This window comes from Mauremys reevesii, linkage group 12 (genome assembly GCF_016161935.1).
Source record: "Mauremys reevesii isolate NIE-2019 linkage group 12, ASM1616193v1, whole genome shotgun sequence".
Classification (NCBI taxonomy): Eukaryota; Metazoa; Chordata; order Testudines; family Geoemydidae; genus Mauremys; species Mauremys reevesii.
In genome coordinates this window covers 22,735,777-22,742,668 of record NC_052634.1, presented here as the reverse complement: position 1 = coordinate 22,742,668, position 6,892 = coordinate 22,735,777, and the positions used below count along the sequence as shown (strand labels likewise).

Here is a 6,892-nt window from a genome sequence, read left to right as displayed (position 1 = left end):
CGGTGTGGGTGGGAAAAGGGGACCAGGAAGCACTGCAGCCTCATTCCAGGACAGGAGGCCCTGGCCACGCCTAGGCCTGCCTCTTGCCTTCAGCCCAGGCAGCCAGAGGTGCCAGGGAGCTCTCTGGCAGGCCGCCGCCTCAGCCAGGAAATAAGGAAAAGGCGATGAATGACTAAGTCAGGAAATAACAAGGAAATGAAGAGGTTTGTCGAATGGGTTTCTGCCTGATTTAACATCTTCTCAGCTACCGCTCAAAGTTAAAGACCTAAAGTCGACCTATCGGCATAAGTACAGATGGTTGGATGGGAATTAAAAGGAGCTGCTGTCACAAGTGTTAGGTGCCTGCAAGCAGCATGCAGAGCGTTTAAAACCACCACAGTTAGAGGCTCAGATGAAACGTTTGCCCTAAATCAGAAACGACAATAGGAGGACCAGCAGAAAGCCACTCTAGGTAAACGTCAGAGTAATGGAGGCCATTAGAGGCAAAAAGTCATTCCTTAAAATTTGGAAATCAGATCCTAGTGAGGATAATAGGAAGGTGCACAAACTCTGGCCTGTTAAGTGCCAAAGTATAACAAGTCAGGCCAAGAAAGAATCTGAGAAGCAACATGCTAAAGACACAAAAGCTAAGCATAAATCCGGTCAGTGCGAGTCCTGGTCTGTCCCCGCAGAAAGGTGAACCCCCTCTGTGGCTGGAGTGAGCTCCTCTAAGCTGACCTCACTACAGACCTGCGCCAGGTAGTGCTCATTGTAAAAATGTTTCCTCTGACGGTTGGGAAAACGGGACCAGCGGTGCTCAGGCCGGCTGACACAATTAAAATCCCCCCCAACACCAAACATCATGCAGTCCAGAGGAAGGGAGCCTTTGATCTTCCCTCTCATGCCTTAACTGGGGACCATACACACTAATATAGCAGTAACCAGTGCCACAGATCACAAAGCCCACCAGAAATGCCCTCCCTGGTCGGAGCTCCAGCACCTTCTGTACTCGCACCGTGAATGTGAAGAACAAGACTCCAGCCCCATCATTCTTCCCTGTCCAGGAGGCCTTTCCTCCAATCAACCTCTGCCTATTGAGCTACCCTAGAGTTGTTAATGTGCATTTCCTGAACACCCACCATGGCCAAGTCCAGCTGCTCCAAGGCACTGAACAGCAAGCACCTCCTCCTGGGCCCCCAAATCCCTGCCACCTTCCACATGGCCACTTTCACAGATGCCCCTTCCCTGGTAGTGCCCTTGCTCAACTGCGCAGAGGAGTTTTCATCCCCAATGCCTGCCTGTCACTGCCCAGCAGCCCTCTGGCACCATTCCTGAGGGCCACCACGTTCGGAAAGACAGCTCTCATCTCTCAGGGGCCCCATGAGAATACAGAATTGCAACTTTTTTAATGGAAAGGGCCCCCAAAATTGCTTTGCCCTAGGCCAGCCCTGCTCACCTTGGGTGCAGGCACCGCTGTACTTCCAGAGAACAAGCTGCCAAAGGACTTGCCAAAGCCTGGGGTTAAGCCAGGGACCTTTAAATCTTCAGTCTAACACTCTCCCAACTGAGCTACTTTGGCAGCTGCTTGAAAGTATTTTGGCCCGCTGCTTCTCTGCTCGGGATGTTTTTGCAGCAGTTGAAAAGCAGGTAGGAAAGCAGGGCCAGCCCCCGAGTGGGGCCTCTGACCGTTCCCACTCAAGGTGCTCCTTTTGGCAGTGGGGCAGGAGATATTTCCCACAAGAGGCTCCTACGCTGCCTCATCCGCCAAGACCCCTCCTCCCGCTCACTGCTCTCTGTCCCCTCCCCACCCTCACTCACCCTTACGGTCATTACAAAGTGGCAAGGCAGAGCTCTCCCATTTTTAAAAGCCCTGGGGTGTTGTTCCCCCCTGTTCCGGCACCCCTGGGGCCCTGCACTTCACACAGCTCTCCCTGATTTCAGCTGTTAGTGAGGGAGCCTCACTGCTAGCGCAGACTGGGCAGTTTCTTGCAGGAGAGACACTGTCCCAAAGCAGGACTAATGCTTAGAGCTGGTTATCAGTGATTTCAGATCTGTTGGGCTGCAGCAAGACTCTCCATTGAGTCTTAACCAGCTCGGTTATTACACAGGGAAGAACAAAAGGGTGAAATGGGGCCTGGAACCCTTAAGAAGAATCCACCCCACCAAGTACAACACTTGTCGCTACCTGCTCTCAGCCCCACTGAGAATGTTTTGGGGGGTCACGCCTTGGCTTTATCAGCCTAGGGGGGTTTCAGAAAATACTATTCAACAGGTGCTCCAGTGGAACAATTGGTTAGTGCACAGTACTTATAGGGCAGTGCTGAAAGGAGCTATGCTGAGGTTGTGAATTCAAATCTCACCTGGAGCACTGGTTTTCATTAACCACATGGCATCACCCCCTCATTTGGCCCTGTGGAATGTAGAATTCCAGCCCTGGGACACTGAGGAGGGGAGGAGTGGGAAATGCCCCCTTCAATTATTACCTCCTCTCCAGAGGGCAGGTGAGAATCTACAATTCTTTCTCCTCCCTCAGCCCTGTGCCAGGATCCCTCAAGCAGAGTCTGGAGTCCTGCCCATGGTGTCTGTACTATTGACAAAGACTAAGTGACAAAGACAAAACACTCAAATCCCGCCTGGTGCGGGGAGCCAGGTTTGCTCTTCAAATTCTGTCATTGGTACATTTCCAGGCCTGGGAATGTCCCACAACAGCATTGAATGGGAAGCTGCCTGCAGAACAGTGACACTGCACAGAGCTCCTGTGGAGGAGGGGTGGGAATTAGTAACATTTTGAGGATCATTTGGGAAATGAGCCTTTGCTGACAAGGTTTGTCTCTGTTCATATTTCACCTTCACGTGTTATGTTGAGGGATCTTTAGTATATTTTTCTGAGGTTAATAACTATCTCCTCAACTTTATTTACTCAACTTAAAAATTGCTGTCACTTGATTTTTGCATCTCCCTGTGAAAATACAACTGACACGTGTGGCTTTCCACAGGGGGTCATGATGTTAAAGTTGGGGAATTCAGTCTCTGTACTTCTGGGGGTGTGGGTTGCTTTTTTACAGCTGCCTCAGGGCCAGGCACACTGGGCTGTTAGCTGCACCCACTGTCCTTGCCAGGGGCCCCTGCTGAACCCTGGGCGGCTGCACTGCCATGCTGGGGTGACTCTGCAGGTGGAGAAGCTGCTGTGGAGCAATGTAGAGCAGGTGCAAGAAGGACACGGGGTCACTATTCACATTCTGAACTGCACAATTTTCCAAATTTGGGAATAGATTCATAGATTCATAGACTTAAGGTCAGAAGGGACCATTATGATCATCTAGTCTGACCTCCTGCACAATGCAGGCCACAGAATCTCACCCATCCACTCCTGTAACAAACCCCTAACCTATGTCTGAGTTATTGAAGTTCTCAAATTGTGGCTTAAAGACCTCAAGGTGCAGGGAATCCTCCAGCAAGTGACCCCGTGCCCCACGCTGCAGAGGAAGTCGAATGTCCGGGAACAATTCTAAGGGAAGGTGAATGCAGAGCAATGACACTGGTGATGCCCAGACCTCAAATGGGGACAGTGTGGAAATTAATAATGGGAAGATCATTTGCGAAATTAGTCGTCACTGACAAGCTTTGTCTCTGTTCCTATTTCACGCTGTGGTGTTAGTTAGAGGAATCAGTACAGATTTTTACTATATTAATTAAACACTTAATTTTATTTACCCAAGCCAAAAACTTAGTATCACTTATTTTTTCTCTGTCCTAGCAAGAATGAATTGAATTTTGTGACTTTCTGGAAAGTGCAGCGAGATTAAATGTGGGAAATTCAGTCTGTGTATTTGTGAGCTGATGTTTTCCTCCCACAGGTCAGTGCCTGCATTGAAATACCCAGAGGGATCTAAGGGCTGGTGTACACTGGGCACTGAACTGGCAAAGCGACGTCTCCCAGGGTGTGAGTCCCCCACAAACCCATATAGTTAAGGTGACCTAAGCCCGGGTTAGATAGTGCTAAAGAAAAGGAAGAATTGTTCTGTCCATGCAGCTATTACAGGGATGGGAAAACCCCTCCAGTCACTGTCTACTCCAAAGTGCTATAGCAGTGCCACAGCAGCATTTTAAGTGTAGACAGAGTGAAACTAGATTCATCTCCCATTCGCACTGTGGATGCTCAGGCACTAAGACTACAATAATAACAACAGCAGCGCTTGCGTAGTTGGCAGGATTCGAACCTGCGCAAGGAGACCCCAATAGATTTCTAATCCATCACCTTAACCACTCGGCCACAACTACTTGACATGCAACTCTTTCACTGCATGATGATTTTGTTCTCACTAAATTGTCACTTCAAATTGTTTGCGCAGACCAGCTTCCCCAGCACACTCACGGCTGCGCATCAGTGTAAGTGTGTCCTGGGCTGAACAGCGAGAATTCCTGCCCATTTCCCTTCCGGCTGGAGCAGGATGAGAGTGTGTTTGTGTGAACGACATTGCTGTAGATTGTTGTTCATTCCCCACTCTGACAATTCAGACAGTCCCTTTCCTAGTCAAATCTCCAGCACATCGTTCCAATAGCAGGGGGCAGGATTTCTCTGGGGCACTGAAATTTTTCAGAGGGCTGGTGCGTGAACTCAGCCTTGCATTCCATCCCTGATGTTTCATGGACTAACAACAGCAGCAGAAAGAAAGAGCCGAGCCAATATATCCGTGGCAGGGATGCAGGTGCCATGACCCCTCTGTCTGACCGTCACCATTGCAGGAGAAAAAGGTTCACTGGCATCGAATGCCCTGGCTCAGACCAGAGACACAGGGAGGTTTTGCTGTTTATGGATCTGTGCAAAGGAAATTTTGTCTCTGTGTGAAACTGAGGTCAGAAATGAAATGTCCACATGGTGGCCCAATGCTCTAGGGAATGTGGGTGAAGGACTCGGGCTGAGAAATGATTTAACAGGGGTTTGTTTCAATTTATTGCCCTGATTAAAATCTATGGCTAAAAGGCAGCCACTGTTGTTAGTACTTGAACCTGTGTAGGGACACCCCAGTGGGTGTCAAGTCCATTGTCTTCACCAGGGGCAGTCGATTATTTTAGCAAAGTACAAATTTCTTGGCCAAGGTCTAGACTCCAGAGAAAACAATACACTGCTGATAACAGCAAGTACATAAAAAGATTTTGCAGCCACCTTGGGCATAACTATGATGTGTCGTGTTTCACTCTTTATACCTGGCGCCACCTCCTTTCCCTTTAGCCTTGTAGTTGACCAAGGGCAAAGCTGAACATCTCCTCAGATACCAGGGAGTGTTTATGTCCATTCCTGCGAGCTACACAGGGGTTTGATGTTGCTGCTTTCAGTCCTCTGGCTCTGGCCGGAATAGGAACAATTCAGTCTGTCCCTGAACTGAAGGAGGAAGATCAGTTTTTGACAGGGAGAGGGACGCCTTCTCTTAAAGGTGTTTGTCTGGCTGGCAGTCCTGGTTCCCAGGTCTCGCCCGTGGGGCTCCAGCAGTTTTGGGACCAGGTCACTCCCTTGGCCCCACCTGCTGCCCCCAGGCGCTCCCCCCCAGGGGCCCTGTCAGTGCAGCGGAGCTGAGCAGCATCTGCCTGCTCGCTCCAGTGGCTGCCGGCTCCTCCTCATGGCAGGGCAGGGTGGGGCTGGGCCTCCGCATGCTGCCCCCACCCCGAGCACCCCTGCAGCCAATGGGACACTGTGGGGGTGATGCCTGGGGGCAGCAGCACATGGAGGCCCCCCAGCCTGCCCTGCCTTGGAGCCCCAGGTAAGCACCACACTCCTGACCCCCTCCTGAGCCTGCACCCCCACCCCCTCCTCATATACTCACTCCCACCCCCAAACTCCCTCCCAGAGCCTGCACCCCAATCCCCAGCCCCAACCCAGGGCCTGAACCCTAGACCTCCTCCCCCCACCCAAACTCCCTCCCAGAGCCTTAGGCAGGTGAGGGGCGGACTTTTGGGGGGTGGGTTATGGGCAGTATGAGTGACATTATTGGCCCACTGGGAGGACTGGAGGACTGGCACTGGCCCTAAGGTAAATTGAGGTTGAGACCCTGCTTTAAGGGATTGGAGCAATGCTGGAGAGACTGACGGGCAGGGAGCTGGGGAGCTGTGTGTGCCCCAAGGAGAGTTGTTGTTGTGCTCTGGTGACACAGAGCGGGGGTGGGGAGTTTGTAAACTGTGGTGTTTGTATAGAGATAAAGTTTACTAACCCCCAGGTTAAAAACTGTTCCTGCTCTGGGCTATACAGGACACTCTCTGTTGTGAGGGTAGGTCAGTGGGTGAATGTTTCCCTGCAGGGTGATGGGTTCCTAGTTCCAATCCAAGTGATTCCCTTTAAAAACTTTTTTGAATGAAAATCGATTTCCAGACCTATCTCCAGTATGTTCAGGAGTTCGCTGAATGGGGGCAGGGGCTTGAAATGAATTTAAACACTCAGCATTTTCCTGTGCAAATGAATAAAGACCTAGCAGAGCTGTCCAGCAGCTGAAATCAGTTCCAGTCCTCGGCGTCTCTAAGAGGGACACTCGGTAGCTGAGGCATGTGGGACACCTCTGTGGTGAGGACAGGTGAAAAAATGCTGGATTCAATGAAAGCTGAGACCATAGGAGGGGAAGGTGAACGGCAGCACCACACAGGGTCATAACACTCAGACACGGGGCTTCGCTGTCACTGCCCCTGTGTTTTCTATCATTTCTATCCTAAGGAACACACCCTCCCCCTCCCCCACACACTGTCACACACAACCTTCTCCCCTTGAGCCCCATCCAACCCTCCCCCTCTCCCCCACACACGCCATGGGACACAGCCTCTCGGTGACTCACCCAGATGGGGGCTTGTCTCTGCATCTCCCCAGCAGGGGAGCAGAGAGCCGAAAGGGCCACAGGAGACCAATGGAGCTAGGCAGGGATAGAAAAGA

At 51.1% G+C, this 6,892-nt stretch overlaps 1 non-coding gene across 1 annotated transcript; it reads right to left on the bottom strand.

Moving 5' to 3' along the window:
- Window positions 1-4,178: 4,178 nt before the first annotated feature.
- TRNAS-AGA lies at window positions 4,179-4,260 on the bottom strand. The gene has a single exon. It is a non-coding gene; the product is annotated as a tRNA-Ser (tRNA).
- Between the last annotated feature and the right edge of the window lie 2,632 nt (window positions 4,261-6,892).